Genomic DNA, 21,935 nt, shown 5'->3' with positions numbered 1-21,935 from the left:
AGTCGGATTCAAGCTTAGCTCTACTCACAGCCTCAAAAACACACGCGGACCTGCACACGTTACACATTTCTAACGACTTTCTTTACCTTCTGTGCTCTGTGCAGGTCACTGTCACAACTCTCACCACCCTTCCCCCCAACCCACACCCCTACACCCACGGAGCCCTTCTGGTTTCGTCTCCTCCGCTACATAAGCACTTGGGAGTCCAAAAGTTACTCCTTCAGGAAGACCACTTCAAAACACCTGCATTCGCTTTGAGCATGCATGAAAAAAAAAAAAAAATGAAGTCCGGTTCAAAAACTTTGGTTAGTACCAACGAGCTCTGGGTGAGGGTCCCTGGCGGTTGTTGACAACTCGAGAGCTCCGAGTCCTGCTGACGTCAGCAGCAGGTGTGTGGGTGTCGTGTGCTTCATCACACCTCATCATCGTCGAGTGTAGGAAATCATCCTGGAATCTACATTTAACGCAGCTGGAATCATGAGGTTTCGAATGTAACAAGTCTTGAGACCCTGCAGGGCGAAATATAACTTGTTCTGGATCCCTTAAGTCTGACATGCAACATTCTGGAACCCTTTGGTCTGACACGTAACGTTCTGGAACCCTTCAGTCTGACATTCAACGTTCTGGAACCCTTAAGTCTAACACTACGTCCTGCAGCCCTTTAGTCTGACATATAACTTTCCGAAACATTTAAACCGATTCGTAAACTTCGGGAACCCTTCTGTCTGACACACAACGTTCTGGAACCCCTAAGTCTGACATGTAACGGTCCTGGAATCCCTTTCGACTGAAATCCATCAGAACTGGAATTCTAGGGTTCCTCTTGGAGCCCTTTAAATTGCATTCCATTAGCAACTGGAATCTTGGGGTTGCTTAATCATCATACTTTGGAAACCTTTACATCGGTTCGAGTTTATAAAAGTTTCGAATTCATGTTACAGTACAGACCAACGGTGAAAAATCTCACTGTTCTAAGCAGTAACAGAATGATACCCTCATCCATTATCGTGCCATCACCCATCATCAGGCCATTATGGGGCCATTATCAGGCCATCGTCTTGCACCAGCAAGCTTCCCCCACACATACATCCTCACTCCAGCAGGAATTAAGAATAACACAGGGACAGCATCAGAATGTTTACCCCATACGTATGCCAGATACGACCCTTGAGCACAGTGGTATTGTGATAACCTTGTCTTGGTCCTAAGCCTTTCTGGTTCGGGTTGAAGGTCACGCTATCATGCCCTAAGGGTCTCACGGTCGTGCCCAAGGGTCGCATCGCCGCAACCAAGGGTGGTGCCACAGTGATTTCAAGGCGTGACAGAGGAGGAGGACGCAGTCGATGGGATCGTAGATCTTGCTAGTTTGGAATCAGGTGTTTGAACAGGAATCTTTAGAGATGGTGGCGAGGCAAGGGTGGGTAAGCGACCCACCGGTAGTGTGAGGAGCAGAAGGCGACCAGTGTGGACTGAACCAGCCTTAGGTGGTAGTAGGTGGTAGATGGTAGTAATGGAGGTACACGTCCGTCTCAGGACAGGTGTGTGTGTGTGTGTGTGTGTCGGAGGAAGGGGTGGAAGTTGCTGCCAATTACGGCAAACACCTGCACCAGCCACCAACACCTGTGGCAACCCTCCCCTCTGCCCCATCACCCACGAGGCGATTCCTCTCAACTCGCCCTTCATTCACAACTCTCCGCACAACCATGAATCTCCGTTACAACCCAAACGTTATCTTTACTTATACTTGTATTCCATGTTTTCCCACAAAGCTAATCCTTCGCTGCTCACTTCCCCGGCACACAACTGTCCTACACCCTCAACTCGTTATCCTTAAACTTCTCTTATCGTTGGCCAGTTCATCTTTATGGCTAAGTGGTCGAATCGTCCAAGTTCGTGACCGCTTTGTCACAAGCACGACATAGATGGACAGTATTACTGGAGGGCAACACGTCGAGCGTGTGGCCATCTCCCAGGTACTGGGGCAAGAAGTGGCGGCTTCCAGGACGGCACACCTCAATCTGAGCTGAGCCGGTATCTACTGACGGAGGGAGCGGTGCCGCAGGCCATCATACTCAAAAGGTCCTACCGTCGTTCTCAGGGGTCTAAATTCAAGGGTTGTAACGTCGTGTTTAAGGGGGTCAACAAACATTCATCCTTGTGTTCTAGTGACCACCTCACTCAACTCCATCATCTTCATTACTCTCAAATTCCTGGTGCTCTACTGACGTTACCTGTGTGGTCCTCGTCTTCTCACAGCAGGTATCCAGACACAGCAGAGTCACAACACTGGAGCGGGTACTGGCATACTCTACTCCTTCCCATTCATTAAAGCTTTCAGAGCAACTCCACCTTCCAAGCTGATGGGTTCGACCCATCTCTTTCTCAATCACGACGATCTTATTGTTTTTTACAACGTCCTCCTCCTCCTCCTCCTCTTCTAACAGGTCACCGAGGCAACTGATTCTCGTGATCCAGCCTTGAGGAGAGTCTCCTCCACCTGCTGCCCGAGGGAGGTGGGGGTTCCATCATGGGCTCTGCTGAGGTTCACAGTCCGTTCACCTTGAACAACCATGGTGGCACAAACCCCCGATATAATCATGCAAGTGTGTTTCCAGCCTGTCATTCACACCACAGGAGACTTTCATCATATTTTGCTGATAACTACGAGGGAAAACCTGAAACACGAACTGTTCCAAACGCTTTCATGTAAGATCACATTCACGATGACGGGATGAAAAGAGATATTTACACAAATGCGACTGGGACAATTTGCTTCATTTTCCTCAGGGTTATCAGCAAATACTAGATCAAACGCACCATTGTGAGCTCTTGCAGCATATATATATATATATATATATATATATATATATATATATATATATATATATATATATATATATATATATATATATATATTATTCATATGAGTCCACGGGGAAAATGAAACACGATAAGTTCCCAAGTGCACTTTCGTGTAATATATATAATGTTTCGTCACTCATAACTGTTAGCCGCTTTCCACGGTAGCGTCAGGAACAGACGAAGAAAAGGCCTCAATTGCTCACATCTATTGTCTTGCTGTCAAGTGTAATGCACAGGACTCCGCCTGCAGGTGGTGACATCGCGAGCGGGATGTCACCATCAGCGAGGCTGGACAACGAACGAAAGGGCGTAGTGCAGTCGAGAAACTACTTGATCCAAAAGAGTACATTTCCCTGCCCCTAACAGGAGCGCAGCCTCGAAGCTGTAGGAGAACTGTTAAAGAGGCCCTGGATCTATCTACCTATCTATATTTATCATTTGTGTGCGTGATTACAATCTGTGTGCTACAGGGAGAATCGAACACGTGCGTGTGCACACACACACACACACACACACACACACACACACACACACACACCTAAGCACCCATTTATCGACCTGCCCCGTAGGAAGGATAAACATCTGGGTTGGTTGGAGGCCAAATGCCACGCCAAGGATTCGAACCTATGCGGGTCAACCTGGGATGGCCCGTGGTGACTAGAAGGTCAGCAACGCTAACTAAATATCCCACAGAGGCCTGTGTGTGTGTGTGTGTGTGTGTGTGTGTGTGTGTGTGTGTGTGTGTGTTTCTCGTACACATCAACGCACTCCTTCAGCCGCGCTTCCCCTGGTTGGAGTGACCGGCTCTCCCTCCGCAGTGCGGGATTTCCCTTACAAGGGGATCCCAGGGCAGGAGGCTAAGGTGAGGTAAGGTCTCGGGGTGATTCCACAGGTTCATCTGCCTCCACGGGCTTAACTGATCCTCTGACCAGTTTGAGGAGGTGGCCTGCAGGCCTACGGACTCTCCATAATCTGACCTGGTTGGTCAGGTTTGTACATCAATTCTCCGACGAGTTTTTGATTTTCTGGGCCGGGCCATCCATGATGTTTCTAGTACCTGAAGGTAAAGATTCCAACATGAACGGAACCCAGACGAGTCGCGAGTTTCTCTCTCTCTGTACTTACGGCGCCTTACGAGTTTTGTGGTCATTTTAGTCCCTCACGCCTGTCAGACCCATGAATTTTTTTTCCTTTTTAAATTGGAGACGAAGCCTTCTAGAAATTTTCATCATATATATATATATATATATATATATATATATATATATATATATATATATATATATATATATATATATATATATATATATATATATATATATATATATATATATATATATATCTTTCTTCTTTCTTTCATACTATTCGCCATTTCCCGCGTTAGCGAGGTAGCGTTAAGAACAGAGGACTCTAGCGAGCTCGTCGGCTCGTTTCCATTAGGTTTACGATCTACCAAGGTTAGTGAGGGATGTGAATGATATTTGTGTATACTCTCTTACCTCTACAGTTTCGGCCGACTTTCCAGTTGATGACAATGTCATAACAGGTGTGGCCTGTCTTGTCTTGTAGTCTCGAAGAATCCAGCTTACCCATTTTCTTTTGGGAGGCTTCTGTGGCTCTCAGGCGCTGACTGAAGCTCACCTCAGAGAATCCTTTTCATATTTTCGCATTTTCCTGATGCTACTTTTAGGTGTGTCCCGTTATCTTACACTTGTCCTTAATTTTTTTTTTCCTTTACTTTCCTTAAAGAAAAAAAATAATCGAAATTTGTTTCCATCAAGGAGCATGTTATTTTCAGTGGCCCACTGAAAGACTTCTCTTTATTGTATTGACTTTCGTCCCTCTACGTCTTGTGCTGATGTATATGGCGATAGAAAACGCGTTCCCTCTTTACGTTTTCAGTTTTTTCCACATCTTGTCCCAGGCGCAGACACTTCGTCTATACATTATCATCTCATGAACTTCTCGTTCTTCATCCCACGAACGGTTTTGGAGTCTTCGTTTTCTACAGCAAATGAAAATTCTGCCAATGGTTTTGCAAACTATTTGAAATGGACTTGTTTCCAAATGGATCTACTGACTAAACTATACTTCTTTTTGAAAATTCATTCATCAGTATAACTCTCGCTCTGGTTGTTAACAAGCTCACCAGCACACTCCCACACACATACACATACAAAACTATTGTTTCCCTTCACAACCATCATTCATTACTGCTCTCCACACCTCCTTTGTAATGTTTCCCACCTCCATACATATACTCACTCGACATTTTAATTACGTCGAGCCAATGCCCACAAAGTGTACTGCATCAACTCCCATAATCACTAATAGGCACGTTTCATCCACTCCCACATTCTAACACAGCGTCACTTCTCACACCAAAATGTTTTCTCCCTTCTATTCCCTTTCACTGTGTCCTCATATATTCGTCCTGCATTTCATTATATCTATCATCTTTTACACCCTTTTCGGGGAAGACCTTAACTTGGCCACTCCTCCTCCTCCTCCTCTCAGACCACAGCTGGAACACAGGGCGTCTCCAACCAGACGCTCTTTTTCTTGTCAATATGTTCACTTCTTTCGTCCATCCAACCAGGCTGTTCTCTTCCACGAACCTCTCATTACAGTCCCACACGCCTCTTGCCCGAAACCAGTGCTTTCCTGAGGAACCTCGACGGTCCCTTGAACCTCATTCTCACTCAGGCTGTCAAAAGCATTAAGCTTTTCTCTCAGCTTTCTCTCGGAGTAAGTTTAGTTTCACACTTTCATTCCTCACATTTTCAAACTTCTGTCCGCCTCGCTTCCCCATTCCTTACACAGAGGCTGGTGACCCTCGCCCATAATACTGCCTTACGTATCATTCATGTGATCTGCCCAGTCTCCAGCCAGCCACATCGATCACACACAGTATCATTTTCCTTCTTACCCGACCAGATCGGCCCAAGTCTTTCCTGTTCTGTCCCACCTGTACCAGCGCCCCCACACAACCACCCACCTGTACCAGCGCCCCCAACCACCTGTACCATTGGCCCCACACAACCATCCACCTGTACCAGTGCCCCCACACAACCACCCACCTGTACCAGAGGCCCCACACACACACCTCTGCCAGTGCCTGCTCCTTACACACCCACCAACCTGTACCAGACACCCCCCCTCACAGACAGACACACACACACACACACACACACACACACACACACACACCTGTACTAGAGGCCCCCAACACACACCCACCTGTACCAGCGCTCCCCACACACCCACTTGTACCATAGGCCCCCCACACACCCACCTGTACCAGTGCCCCCACACACACCACCCACCTTTACTAGACGCCCCTCTCCCTCCCTGCACACATCCACCTGTACTAGAGGCCACACAGACACACCCACCTGTACCAGAGGGCCCACACACACACACACCCACAAACCCACCTGTACCAGAGTCCCCCACCCCCAACACCCTACAGCTGTGACCACCTACCACCACTGGTACACAGAGCCTGACTAACATTCAAGCCGCGTCATTTCCTTCTGAAACCCTATACTTGTCCCTCTCTCGGGATCTCCTACTCGGCCATTCATGTTGTCCATCACAATGAACTTCTCCTGGATGTTCTCCTCAGTTATTGTTGCAGGCTCTCAAGAATGTACCTTTAATTTCCTCTTCTATGTGGCTACACAATACGCCCGCTACTGCTGCCTTCACGGGGTCTACATGTCAAACTACGAAGGTGGACAACGCGCAGATCTAACCCATCTGTCTATCATCATTAACTCCATCCTCAGCTTCCGTAGGGAGGGAAGGGGTGTGTGGTGGCTATAGACACATAGAGGTTGTGCAGTCATTCCATACACGTCCTCAACCTACGCCTAGAGTGACATACCTAAACGTACACACATCAGAGCTTCACACTACGACACCCTGCACGTCCAGTCGACTAGAGTGAGGCCAAAGTAGACCATGCATACCGTCCCCCAGACACAAGGTACTTTAAAGCATCTGATCTCTCTCCACTCCTGTACAAACTTCATTTAAGGCATTCCCCGCCTTTTCCGCTGGCCTCAGGTGCACGTAAATCACCGAGTATATTCTTCAGACCTTCCATCTTTATGGGGAAAAATAAAGCCTTTTCTTGTGTTGATGTGAAGTTTTCTGGTGTCAATGATGTTTCTGGTTACAGCTACAGTGTCCAGCCATCCCACCTGAGTGTGATCAACATGCACGAGCTATAACATCATCATTGCCAAGGTCACTATACTGGGCCATCACCTGGCCATCCAAGGTCACCATACTCGGTCATCATCTGGCCATCTTAGGTCACCATAGTAGGCCATCATCACCTGGCCAGGCCAGTCACCGCCTGTTTACATGTACAAGACCCCAGCTGGCCCAGCCTTGGCCAACACTGGACATGCACAACATCCTGGTTGACCTAGCCTTGGCCCTCATCGGACATGTGACCTCTGAGCCTGCTGGACAAGCCGGTCGTGGGTCACACAGGTCGTCAGCGAGGTGGCCAAAGTTAACCTCTGGAGAGTACTTCGTCAATCACAAATTTCTTCATCCCCAAACGATCAGACAGCGTGGGTACCTGCTGTGCCCTTGTGTGTGTGTGTGTGTGTGTGTGTCTCGGTAATATAACCCACAAATCATAGCAAAGCTTTCTGTTTTCCGGCAACACTGGCCAGTGGGAAAACATAAGAGGATGTTTGAACACTTCGGTCCCCTTCCGCCACAGCTGGAGGTGTGAGAATAACGCCCGGAGGTTCCCGGAATGGTTGTGGGAAGGGCGTCTCTCTCTCCCTCCCTCCGCTGGAGGCCGTCCGTCACCTGATGATACAGAAAACCTAAAAAAACCCCGAGTGTGGAGGGAGGGTGGCGCCTGGGAGCACCAGCGAACTGCCACACAACAACAGCGTCTCCAGCTCACAAAATACCCAGCAAATACTAACCCGTCGTGATCCCCGACACACGAGTAAAAAAAAAAAAAAAAGAAAATAGTGAGCCATTGAGACAAATTAGGTGTGGCGAGTGGAGGTGGCAGACACCCTGTTATAGAAGAGCTGACAACAATAGCATCGAGACATTGGTGAAGGCCAGGGTGTCCCTGGGGGCGGGTCGCTTGGCCCTCATGTGACGGCTGCTGGCCACTGCGAACTGCTGTTAACTGCCCGTGTGCATGTTGCCTTCCGCTGCCCCGGCCCCAGCCCCGGTTCCTACCCCCGGCCCCCAGCCCCAGCTCCGACCTCCGGCCCCAGCTCCTACCCCCGGCCCCAGCCCCAAACCTCCGGCCCCAGCTCAGGCCCCAGCCCCAACCTTGGTGTGCCTACCTTCAATTCAGCCCTAACCTTAGTCCTTACCACCCAGACCCCGGCCCCAGCCCCAGCCCCGGTTCCAGCCCCGGTTCCGACCTCCGGCCCCAGCCCCAGCTCCTATCCCCGGCCCCAACCCCAAACCTCCGGCCCCAGCTAAGGCCCCAGCCCCGACCTTGGTTCGTACCTTCAATTCAGCCCTAACCTTAGTCCTTACCACCCAGACCCCGGCCCCAGCCCCCTCTTTGACCCCCAGTCCCCGCTTTGACCCAAGTCCCAGCCCAGGTCTCGGCCCCGACCTCGGCCCCGACCCCCTGCCCCGACCCCGACCCCACCAGCCAAGAAACACGCCATCACACCACGCAGCTTAACGCCACCCCGATAGCCCGAATCCCCGCACCGCTGTGTCCATTTAGCGTGTGTGTGGTGGTGGTGGTGGTGGGATCATGGTGCCTGGTGGAAGGTGGGTGGTGGTGAAGGTGCCTGCTGGAGGGTCGTGGTCTGTGGTGGTGATAGGGGTGTGGTGGGAGGTGGCAGCCAAGCCAGGTCATACTCTCCCACACCCTACCACACCATAACATGCTATTCGTCGCATTTCACTTGACATCTTTTTTTTTTCATGTTTTAAGTCTAGGTAAACCTGGTCGTGGTCGTCCTCCCTTCCTGGATAAGAATATGTCTCAACCTTCTCTAGGGTACGAAGCGGATGACCCCAAAACCCATCACCCACACACCAATACAGTACCCACCCCGGTAGATACATTAACTTACCGCCACAGGTTCCACACAAGGTACTGTATAATGTATAACTCCATCAATCCACACCTCTGTGTATATTGCCACTAACACACCTCTTGATTCTTACGTTCAATTTGGACGTCAGCATAAACCTGATCTGGTCTCCTTCATCCCTCACAGCTGCATCCACACTAACCCCCACCTCCACCTGCATCCCCACCAACCCCACCTTCATCTACATCATCACGAACCCCACCTTCACTTGCATCCCCACCAACCCAACCTCCATCCCCACCAACTCCACCTCCACCTGCATCACCACCAACTCCACCTCCACCTGCATCACCACCAACCCCACCTCCACCTGCATCACCACCAACTCCACCTCCACCTGCATCACCACCAACCCCACCTCAACCTGCACCCCCACCAACCCCACCTCCACCTGCATCCCCACCAACACCACCACCACTACCTGCATTACCTCCATCATCACTACCATCCCCACAATCATCCTACAACACCACCAACCCTCACCATCACCACCACAATCATTCCACAACCATTTCCATCATCCTCCCCATCACCAACATCATCACCTCCATCATCACCCCATCACCTCCATCACTACCCTCTCAGCCTCCATCATCACCCTCTCAGCCTCCATCACCACCCTCATAGCCTCCATCACCACCCTCATAGCCTCCATCACCACCCTCACAGCCTCCATCATCACCCTCAAAGCCTCCATCATCACCCTCACAGCCTCCATCATCATCCTCACAACCTCCATCACCACCCTCACAGCCTCCATCATCACCCTCATAGCCTCCATCACCACCCTCTCAGCCTCCATCATCACCCTCTCAGCCTCCATCACCACCCTCACAGCCTCCATCACCACCCTCACAACCTCCATCATCACCCTCACAGCCTCCATCATCACCCTCACAGCCTCCATCATCATCCTCACAACCTCCATCACCACCCTCACAGCCTCCATCATCACCCTCATAGCCTCCATCACCACCCTCTCAGCCTCCATCATCACCCTCTCAGCCTCCATCACCACCCTCACAGCCTCCATCACCACCCTCACAGCCTCCATCATCATCCTCACAGCCTCCATCACCACCCTCACAGCCTCCATCACCACCCACACCACTTCAAGTCTCCCTCATCATGGGTCTTTCCAATACTCTCTGATACTTTTTAAAACCAACATAAAAGAGGTAAAACCAACGCAGTACAGTGACTCAAAAATGGAAACGGAAATTAATGTCTAGATCCCCGTCGTTAATTAAGTCTTTTCATGGAATTTTTCTTTTTTCTAAATTCATAATTAACAACTTTGTATTTACTACCGACCACTGAAACCTTTTAAGCTTCTCTCTCTCTCTCTCTCTCTCTCTCTCTCTCTCTCTCTCTCTCTCTCTCTCTCTCTCTCTCTCTCCGCAACGTGAAGTCGGTTCTTGGAGGAGTGGCATAAACATTACAGAATTCCTTAATGTCGTCAATTGCTTCAAATGTCCTGATGCTTTGTTTTGGTGCTGCCACGCTGGCTTGGTTCTCCTCACACCTCGCCGTCAACCGGTATGGCTCCTGAGCACGGTAGTACGACCCTTAGGTATGATGGTTTAGCCTTTAACCTGACCTTTAAGGTCTAGGTAGTTTGATCGTGTTTAAAGGTTGTACAGTCGTCCTATGATCGTGCCCAGGGGGCCTAAGTTGTGCCCAAGGGTCCTACTGTCGTGCTTAAGGGTCGTACTGTCGCGCCCATGGGTCCTACTGTCGTGCTCAAGGGTCCTGCTGTCGTGTTCAAGGGTCCTACAGCCGTGCTCAAGGTCCTACAGTCGTGCTCAATTGTCCTACTGTCGCGTTCAAGGGTCCTACTGACACGCTCAAGTTCTACTGTCGTGCTCATGGGTCCTACTGTCGCGCCCATGGGTCCTACTGTCGTGCTCATGGGTCCTACCACCCCGCAGCAAACACCTTTCCCTCATCCTCAGTCAGTGGCAGCACTTGCCACGGCCGGCACACAGTTCGAGGCCACCTCCTCCCTACCATCAGTCCTCATCTAAGCATCGTTTCCATGCGATGTCTGCCTTACCATAGTTCCAGCACACATCAGGAAACCAGCAACAAGTCTCGCAACTACAGAGATATCAGTGAGAGCTCCGATTTTTCCGACGCTTCTTTAAAAACATTTTCCACTTGCAAGAAAACTCGACATTTACTGCTACTGAAAATACGCCGGCCAAGTTACGAGTCCCGTGGTACAAATGACAGGTTCTCACCTGCTCACATAATCTTCCTGATGAAGAGCTGCAACTCACATGAGATTCTGCCGACTCCACGGAAGGGTGGCTTAACTTGCCTCACCACCGTATGTACACCTTCGTCTCAGTTCTGGAGGGTCGTCTACCTCCACGGCTCAGTGTGGCACCAAGTTACGCTGATACCCTCATGATCAGTCAGGCTGTTTTGAGACCGTGGCCCGTAGGTCTACATACCTCCCACAACTCTCTCAATCCAGCACATTTTGCAGATATTTACACAAAGAGTTCACGAGAATATTTCACCAAGAAGTCCTTAATATTTCTATCATTTGCATGTTTTGAGTGGAGCAGTCTTGGGTCCCGGGTACTTTAAGGTCTCATTTGACTTAAATGATAATATCTGTAACGCCTCCCATTCCTTTCCTTCTAACAGGAAATGTTTTTTTTTTTGACTGGAAAGAGATTCAGCAAATTCTTCACGAATGTATATGAAATAATGCTCACGTCTGAGTTCTAGAGAGTAAGAGTATTCATGCTTTCAGCCGTTCCTGTAGTTGTGATTTGACTGCAACTCCTGAGTGATTCTGACACTGACGACAATTTCGCCCTGGCTGAAGAGCGGCGTTACCAGTCCTCTGACCCAGAGGATGGATGTTCACCGAGGTGTATTCATCGGTCTCCCTTGGCTCATCTCAATGGATCGCAAAATCCAGCTTATCATCTCCTCTGTCGAGGCAACGTTGTTCTCTTGTTCGCGTAAAATTCGCATCAGATTTTCATTTCTCTTCAGCTATGTGATAAAGCGTGAGTTCGGTCCTCGGTACTTGTCTTGATTTCAGTGGTTTTCCCCAGAACGGTGTAGCAGAAGCTGTCCCCATTGACCGCACGATATTTCAGAGGTCCATCGGATGATCTGTGTGATTTTTGTAGCTCCAACGTGTCTTGTACATATTGCCATACACGTTGTGGCATCCATTTCAGATGATATAAAACTGTCCTCTCTCATTTGTTTCTATGAGAGTTACGACATCGAGGCACAGTAGGGGTGCAAGTACACTTCCCTGAGTAGAGGTGATCTTTAAAAAGGAACTAGATATCGCCTACCTCAGAATAGCGAGTTCTGATCTGTGTCAAAATATTGCAGCTTCATCCTCTCATGTTACCAGTCACTCCTTATTTTACGCATCTCGTCCGCTATGACGATAAAGTCTGTATATACATCAGTGGAGTTCCCCATTGCCTTTACAAGTTCGCTATTGGAGTGATCCAACAAGATCTTCCCTCCCTGAAGCGTCCAGAACTGTGTAGACTCTTGAGTTATACAAAACCAGTCAATCTATATTTCAAGACTCTCACCTTTAATGATGTATGATGTTGGTACTATTGGTCGATAGTTGGTTTCTGGAGTTACTTAACTTCCTCCTTTATGGAGCCGGGTTATGCGAGTCAGTTTTAAACCTTTTAGGATTGTGCTAATGTTAGTTCGAAGAGTCTGGCCTCAGAGCAGGTTGTATGGATCAAAGGTTAACACAAAGTCCAGTGATGTGGTAGCCAGCTTAGCTATATGCAACACTACACAATCACTGTTTACCTTACACTGGGTGTTGGACCTTATCTGACGTGTACCATACGGAGGTTTGGGAGGTGGTCTACCTCTACAGCTCGGTCTGGGACCAATCTGATGTGTTGCTCATTTGCTTAGTCTGATTGTGAGAGGCTGCGGCTCACAGGCCTACATAACTACATCACGGACGTATCAATAAGACTTGTAGATATTGATCTAGAACCCTTTTACATTTCTCCACAGTGCCTTACTGATGCTCTTTTTGTCGAGGCGGTTAAAAAGTTTTGGACTCCGTATATTTGCACTGTGCTTCCAGATACTAAGGCCATATCCCATATTCCGATGTAGTTCTGTTCACTCAAGTGATCTCACATATGGATAAGAACTATAGGTACAACAACAGGCAAGTTTGGCAACTCTGAAGATCTAAACAGTTCCAATTGTAAAAGTCTTCAACTTTGGATTCAGTTCTCTTAAACGTTCCTCTTCTTCATCACTCCTGGTCTGGTTCCGACACCTCAACACCCCACTGAGGCAGCAACAACTGTTCACCTTAATAAACAAATCATTTATGGTAGAGACTATCAAGTGTGTAGGATCTACGTTCTCTAGGATAAGAAATATATGAAAAAAAATGTTACAGTCCTTTCTATACGATTCTTCATAGACTTCTAAAAGGCTTCCTGCAATCCTGTTTTGTTCAATATGTCGTGATAGTCGAGTCACACAGCAGAGCAGTACTGTGCCGGAAAAATTTCCATTTCCCGCACCAACTTGTACGAGTCTGTGAGGGTTGTCTGTACGCAGCTTCGCCCGTTCCTTAATTTACTGTTGGTGCTTCAGTGTGTTGCTGTGAGCATATTGTCACATGCTCCTCTTGAACACAACACGACTCTTGAGCACCTACAGTAAGATACTTGAGCACGAAGGTACGAAACTTGACTACAACCCGGGGATATGAGGTCCTGGCCTTTAACCCGACCTCTCAGGGGCTAGGTTAAAGCTCAGGTCACCATGCCCAAAGGGACGTATCGTCAAGGTCAAGGGGTTAACTGGGGGTTACACTGTGGTACACGTTATGGTACATCTTGAAGCTCGTGTCACACTACCCCAGACCCTAAGACGGTACCAGCCAACAACCATTCTCAAAACTGCATCTGTCATCGTTAGCCAGGCAAAGACTAGCATCACTAGGTGCTGAAAGCAAGCCAAGACAATTTGTTGGGAGCTGAAAGAAAGTCGTGGTTAACTACTGGGTGCTGAAATCTATGTTGAAATCTACACATACACTCCCATGCAATCTTCCACACAACTTATGATCATGGTGTTATTACTGAACACAGTCGTCCACGTCGGTCATGCCGAGCTGGGTGTAGACTGGGTATCAGTCCTCCAGTCTCACCGAAGGAGCCCCCATCCCCACCGTATCCTCCACCACTACCCACATTAAACCGGAACCCTCGACCACCTCTCATAATACGGGTCCTCATTCTCCTCTCCCACTTACCTCATGAAGTGTAGCCCTCCACCACAGCTAACCACAACAGAGCCGTCTCTCCCCCATCTTCACCACAACTACTTACATCATAGGGGAATCCTCCACCACACCATAGTGGGGGGGGGGGGGCTTTACTATCGATCACAGCAGTGTAGGAAACCTCCATCAGTCACCACAGCAAGCTAGAGACCTTCTACCAGTCACCACAGCAAGCTAGAGACCTTCTACCAGTCACCACAGCAAGGTAGGGACCCTCCACCAGTCACCACAGCAAAGTAGGGATCCTCCACCAGTCACCACAGCAAGGTAGGGACCCTCCACCAGTCACTACAGCAAGGTAGGGACCCTCCACCAGTCACCACAACAAAGTAGGGACCCTCCACAAGTCACCATACCAAGGTAAGCGCCCCCTCCAGCAATCACAAGTGACCATCACCAGGCCACAGCTTACCCACACACACACACACACAGAACCCATGCTCTGTATTACCTTAAGAAAACAGACGAAGACTAAACAGCAGAACACATCACAGCACAGAACACAACCTTGATAAGGCAGTCACTAAAAGGACGCTGGCCTCTGCTCCACGACCACATCTGTCGAGGCAGAAACACCTGTGAGGGTGTTGCCTTCTCCCGCCACACCAAAATATATTCCAAATCTCAAATTTCCCCACAAGTTCCTAGCTAATTCTGGAAATATAGACCTGCCCACAACCCCCAAGATTCGTCTCCCGTCCACTCACACTGTCTAGCACCAGCTGTACACGCGGAGGTGTACATTAAAAGAAGCTTATGTTATCCTGTACAGCAAGCGAGCGGCAGTGCATGAAGAGACTGATGGGTCCTGTGGACGAACACTTGCGACATGTGAAGCACACCTGTGCCATCACAGCCGCCCACCTATTCCCCCTCTATACACCTGCACCAAGAACAGCCCGACCACTGTACACCTCCACGAAACTAGCCACGGTACACACACATACACACACATTTTATATATATATATATATATATATATATATATATATATATATATATATATATATATATATATATATATATATATATAATTGTGTGTGTGTGTGTAGTAGTAGTAGTAGTAGTAGTAGTAGTAGTAGTAGTAGTAGTAGTAGTAAGAAAACACAGAATAGCGTCACAATCACTTTGCTTTACTGACAATTCAAGAAGTGCTCATCTCACTCTGCCATCACAAATACTGTGAATTAGGCGACTGAATGCACTCAGAAAAATCTCATGTACAGTTGACGTCAAAACATACATATAACACAACAAATACAATCCATTAGAGAGTTATAAAGGTTAGAGTGGCCATTTTCATGAAAGATTAACATGTAAATCCCCAAATTCCTTCCATAACAGATCTAGACAATTATGATGACAATCAATGAAGAATGTACAATTTTGTAGAGATGAGCCACCAAATATGACTGGCTTTTTAGTCAATGAAATCATGGATTCCGTTGATCCAATTGATTGGTACATCTAGAAATGATTACAATTTCCTGTATAACTAATACACTGATCTGCAGCAGCAGAAAAACACTTGGATCCTTAAACTGGGAGTTAGTACGTGATGACACACCAAGGTAATGGTCTACTCTCACGTTGAATCGGAGTTTTGAGCTTCAAATATATTAAGCATTGCAGCATGAACAGTTACAATCACACGCAATAACAAGCTATATTCTACACAGTGGGATCAAATCATGTCCCATTTCAGTACTATGACTGAGTGATAACACGTAGAACGTTTCCATATAAATCTTTGGCAGATTTTTATGCTCGCGTTGATTATACACTAAGAGCGTCTGGGTTGACTCGTTCTTTTAAGAAAGAAAATGGTCTCTGTTTTCACCACGGTGACTGTAAACACTCGCAAGTGTTCATGCTGCTCAGCTGAACACACAGGATGCTCAAAGTTCCAGTTCACAGTGGATCAACACCTTGGTGCACCATCCCACACTAACTCTCGTTCGTCACAGAATTTTTCAGCTGCTGGAAATCACTGCAGAAACAATGATCCTCCAACAATAAGAGAGGATTTTGTAGTCATTTCTCGATGTATTGATGACGTTAAACCCTCGAACAATGGAGTCGATGTTTACATCGAATGAAAAAGATATGTGACGATCGATCCTCTAGAGACTTATATAATGATCAACAATTATCTTACAAACTGTCTGGATCTGTTATTAAGAGGATTGTGTGGTTTATATTGGTTCAGCCTTAAAAGAAAATGACCACTTTAACTTTGTATTGTGGTTGTATACATTTAACGTATATGTAGACGTCAAGCGTAGACGCGATTTGTATAGATGAAAGCCATCAGCAAATTTACTGTATTTGTAACAACAGATTCTGAGGATAAGACCAGCATATCTCTAAGAGTAATTAAAACAAAATTATGCTTTTTGTCTATCTCTTCCTACTAAAGGTAAGTTCCCTAGGACAAAAATCTATCGCTGACATAACATACGAGATTTGTAATCATTCCTTATAGCACACCAGATACAACAACTTTGCAAAGTTCATTCTATGATTACTTAAGAGTTACGTGTGTGTGTCAGCTCCCTGATCCATTTTCAGAATTAGCCTATGATATGTGATTTCGAAACTTTCTCCATCACAAATTCCATACTTTACTGTACCCAATGCCTCGGCCAAGTTAAGAAATGTCAAGCTATCAGATATAAGGAGGGAGAGAGAGAGAGAGAGAGAGAGAGAGAGAGAGAGAGAGAGAGAGAGAGAGAGAGAGAGAGAGAGAGAGACTCCATTCAGTTGCTCTTATTCAGGTGGGGACAACAAAACCAGTACAAAGAAAAAGTCGTGTGATTAGAAGACAAAGAGAAAATGCTGAAGACGATGAATACATTACATAAATGAACCAAAGAAAACAAAGGAACCTGTTCATGGTATATGCAAGGAATGAGTGAGTTACGGAACCACCAACAGGACAAGAAAACGGAAGTTTTCGTAAAGGAAAACTGGAATATGAAAATAAACGTAATGTCAAGTAATGAAGGGTGAAATAATGATAGCAATTAGAAAGATAAGAAAAAAAAAGATGAAATCTCTTAGTAGTATACATATACGAGAGGTCGAGTACTGCTGTGTTGTATGGTCAGCGTTCAACGAATCGAGCTGTAGCGTAACTTGGGGCCAGTGCAGAAATACTTTACATATGAAGAACAAGAAGGTCGACCTCTGAGAGGCAGTGAGAACTTGAAATAAACAGTACAGAAAGAAGCTGAACATGTGTAATCATCTATGGAGGGCAGGGGACTGAGGGGGTCTTTAGAGATACGATCTAGGACCAAAGACATCACAGCGGAGGGGAAACACAATATTCACATCTTTAACATCAGCAGGTTCTTGTAAGTTGGAATGAGCTAACACGTATGTAACTATGTGCATTATCCCTTACATGCTGGTGGCCTTCACTTATACAGTTCATCAGCCGCTACAAGTGTGTTACTTAATCCCTCGTTCAAAGCGGTTAATCACGTGTGACACTCAACTTACAAGTGTGTAATGTGTCGGTTGCCGCTAGGATCTTTCTCTCTGTCCTTAAGATATACGGCGCCATCTCATGCGCTTTTGCACCATCGTCTAAGATTCGTCTTTATCAAATAAAAAAAAAAAAAATAGTCTTCGCTTGAATTACCTTTACCTTTCTGGAGAACAACTGATTTTTTTTTTTTTCATACGATTCGCCATTTCCCGCGTTTGCGAGGTAGCGTTAAGAACAGAGGACTGGGCCTTAGAGGGAAAATCCTCACCTGGCCCCCTTCTCTGTTCCTTCTTTTGGAAAATTAAAAAAAAAAAAAAAAACCGAGAGGGGAGGATTTCCAGCCACCCGCTCCCTCCCCTTTTAGTCGCCTTCTACGACACGCAGGGAATACGTGGGAAGTATTCTTTCTCCCCTATCCCCAGGGATAACCTTTCTGGAGAACAACTGATATTTCTTATATATAAGACGGCATGGGCAACTCATGAACGATATACATCTATCTATCTATCTATATATTCCCTAGCCTGAGCCAGGTGTCATCGACCAACCCCTAGGGATGGATGAACAGCTGGGTTGACTGTGGACCGAATGTCGCAACCAGGGTTCGAACTTATGCGCTCTCCCCTGGGCGGCCAGTGAATGCATCACGATCAGAAACACTAAGACCGCTACACCACGGAGGTCCATTTCCTTGTTGTTGTTCTTTGCTGATCAATAATTGCATGTGCTTTCGTTCATTTTCTTCCCGTTGTTTTTGCTTTACGTAATTCCAGTATTTCTTTTGTCATCTTTTGACCTTCGCGTTTTCTCCTGTTCATTTATCTTCTTTTTTTCTCTCCTCTTCATCCACCTTTTCATTCTCTTGATATCTTTTCTTCTCCCCTTCATATCTCTTTTTTTTTTGGCGCAACTTTCAATTGTTTCATTTAATCCTCTTCTCCATCTACAGAGACAATCTAATTTGCATTTGCTCTCAGTTCATTGATTTCATTCCATCGTGTATTATGTAGCACACCGAGATAGGTCGGCCGACCTAGAAGCGTCAAGTCTTCCCTTGTCTTACATCTCTGCCTTCCTCCACGTCTGTAGGTAAGGTTCTGCTACGCTCACGTCCCACACGCTTGTTTTTAAAGTACAATTAGAGTCATTAAGTCTATCTACTTCAGTATATATGTGTTTTCTTCAATACCTAGAGCTGCAGACCCTAACCTGCTCCTCATTTCCATCCATCCGATGAAACAAACTGATAGATAGATAGATGGAGATAGATATATAGATGGAGATAGATAGATAGATAGATAGATAGATAGAGAGAGAGAGAGAGAGAGAGAGAGAGAGAGAGAGAGAGAGAGAGAGAGAGAGAGAGAGAGAGTGTTACTCGACCTGACTCATCAATGCAGCTCATGCCATATACAAGTCCTCATCTCATCCCTTCCCTCGCAGAAAATTGTTCATCTCAATTAACCTTTTTCAGCGGAGCATTACCCGTGCGGCGCCCAATCACGGCGAGCCAGCCTCCTGCCCGCCTTGAATTATTTCCCCCAGCGAGAGTCTTGGCCGCAGCAGCAAGCACAGGCAGGACCCTCCCTCCAGCCAATAACAACGCTCGCCCTTTTTCGCCAACTGATCCACCGCCACGAGGAAGAGGAGGAGGAGGAGGAGGTGAGTGCGGGAGGAGATGGAGGTGGTAACCGAGATGGTAAGGTCACACACACACACACACACCAGGTAACAACGGGTTCATTACAGTTTCACCAACAAATGCAGTCAATGAATTTGAGAGAAAGGTTATGGTTTGACGGAGACAACCCTGAGTGATGTAGTCTGATCCCGTGGCTTCCTGAGGCCACCACCATCCCCGACCACCGGAGGCCTCCTCCATCGCCACCAGAGGCCTACTCACCACCAGCACCATCCACCGTTCACCCCCACCAGAACCACAGCGTCGTCTCCCAAACAGCGTCAGGTACTTGCCTCATGAGACATCACCTTCATATCTAAGCCGACATCCACAAAGCCACACACTGACCACCCCGTTGACTCGTTCTGGATAAATTTCTCCTCCAAATAACCAGAAACGTTTCGACAGGAGCACCTTACTTCCCTCTACACCCAGACTAAACAAATGAAAGCATAGTGCAAACGTATCTGTGGGAGATGTAAGGCAAGACGCACCTCCTTACACCTCAGAGAGCTCCGCCCCTGGCTATAACAAACCCGAGGCGCTATACGGGCGGTGAATTCTTGTGACGCTATGCAACGTTTGAAACGTTCGTCTGTGAGGAACACTTTGCACGGGAACTGGTTGTATAGTTCGTTGTGTGTGTGTGTGTGTGTGTGTGTGTGTGTGTGTGTGTGTGTGTTTATATGTACTCTTGAGTAAGTACTTTACTCTTGTAACGAATCCAACTGAACACGACAGTATGACCCTTGAGCACGACGGTATGACTTTAGCCCGATGGTACGAGCCTCGAGTATTCACACAAGATACTCTGCATCAGCACTAAGTAACTTTATCACTTCTAACTGAATTTTCTAAGCCACATTTTACAAAAGAATATGCGAGGAAATGTACTTTCCCTCGTCTTTTCTCTTTCCGTTTCATAATCTTTTATATTAAGACCCGGCCTTGATGTGGACTTTGGCCCGTGACTGGGGCCTTCAACATAAACATAGAACAAAACACACAAGTGACAGAAACAAAGGAAAAAAGAAACAATATATATGTACGTGTATACAGCAGGCAGAATGAAGCATGGACATATCATGCAATATCTATCACTCATGTTTAACCTAACCATCTGTAGGATGTTCCTCCTGACTCAAGTTTGGAACCAATCGACTCAAACTTTCATTCCCAGTTCCTCCATCCATACCTGATGTCACCCGAGTCCTATGTAAACCAGAACTTGCACCAACACCACCACGTATTCTGCCCCGCTATCAATTATACAAGGCCACTTCCATGGGGGTAACAAGTGGTCCTTTCCAGCGTGAGAGGGTTGCTGCTCTCCTTGCCACACCACCCACCGTCCTCAACCTCCACAACCTTCGTCAGGACCGCGTCAGGAACGTTAAGGAGACCTGCTCGCTCCCGTTGACAAGCTCCACTCACACACATCCACAACCAAGTGAATTTAACCGGTTCTTGACCTTCTCGTTAATATCAGGGCGCCGCCACGTCACCTCGACTTCTACCACAAAAGCAACTTTAAGACGGAGTTTGCGAGTGTGTTTGTGTGTTGGGGAGAGGGGGGAACCTTACTTACGATACGCATACTTTACGATGGTGGACCTTACCTAAAGTGTATCTTATCTTGCGGATATCTAACAACAGTTTACTTAAGTATACGTTACCCACACAGGTCGGTCTGGGACCGTATCTTACGCAACCTATACCATATGATGGTCTCGGAGGCCTTCTACCCCTCAACAGCTGGGCATGGGAACAAAATGAACTGCTGAACACCAGAAAAAGGTCCGCGCACACCAACAGCCTTTGTGAGAGAACCTCACTATACGGTGAATAAGATGCCCTTTGTAAACGGCCAACCAATGGAGGCCTACATAATGGGTGTAGGTTTAACAGATGTACAACAAAGGACTACAATGATAGTTAAATGTAGATCTCGACTTGTAATCTCGTCGAGCGAGACAAAGAACAGAGGGATTACCATCCATCCCATAAGTAACTCTTGTGATACAGTATAAGAAGGTGCAAATATCATGTTTGACGGAGACAGGAGTCCTCAGGTGCAGACGAAAAGGGAAGAAAGAAGACAAGAAGGAATTGCGTAATTTACGGAACTGATGGTAGAGTCGCGTGTTGTTGTGGTCAGTGTGACAATCCTCTGACTGCGATCATCAAGACTGGTACCAGTCAGTGGCTTCATAGGAAAGCAAGTGGTACTAGACATATGATATGACACACGCAAGAGGTTGCACACCTCCGTGAAAACGAAAGGAACATGTGATAGACTTCTGTCATCGACCCCACCACTCTCCCTCCCTCCGCGTCTCTACCATGAGAGAGAATCGACCAAAAACTCAAAACATCCAGCCCTAACCAGCAAGTGTGCTAATTTTCCCGTTCTTACGCCAAGAAAAAAACCAACTGCATCAAAAAATTCGTCCACAATCT

General features: G+C 47.1%; 1 protein-coding gene across 6 annotated transcripts in view; it reads right to left on the bottom strand.

Moving 5' to 3' along the window:
• Imp (IGF-II mRNA-binding protein) overlaps positions 1 to 21,935 on the bottom strand; it is a 729,352-nt gene that overhangs the window by 160,909 nt on the left and 546,508 nt on the right. The window lies entirely within an intron of this gene.

This window comes from Panulirus ornatus, chromosome 16 (assembly GCF_036320965.1).
Source record: "Panulirus ornatus isolate Po-2019 chromosome 16, ASM3632096v1, whole genome shotgun sequence".
Classification (NCBI taxonomy): domain Eukaryota; kingdom Metazoa; phylum Arthropoda; class Malacostraca; order Decapoda; family Palinuridae; genus Panulirus; species Panulirus ornatus.
Note: the sequence above shows the minus strand (reverse complement) of the source record. Positions and strands in the feature narration are given on the sequence as shown.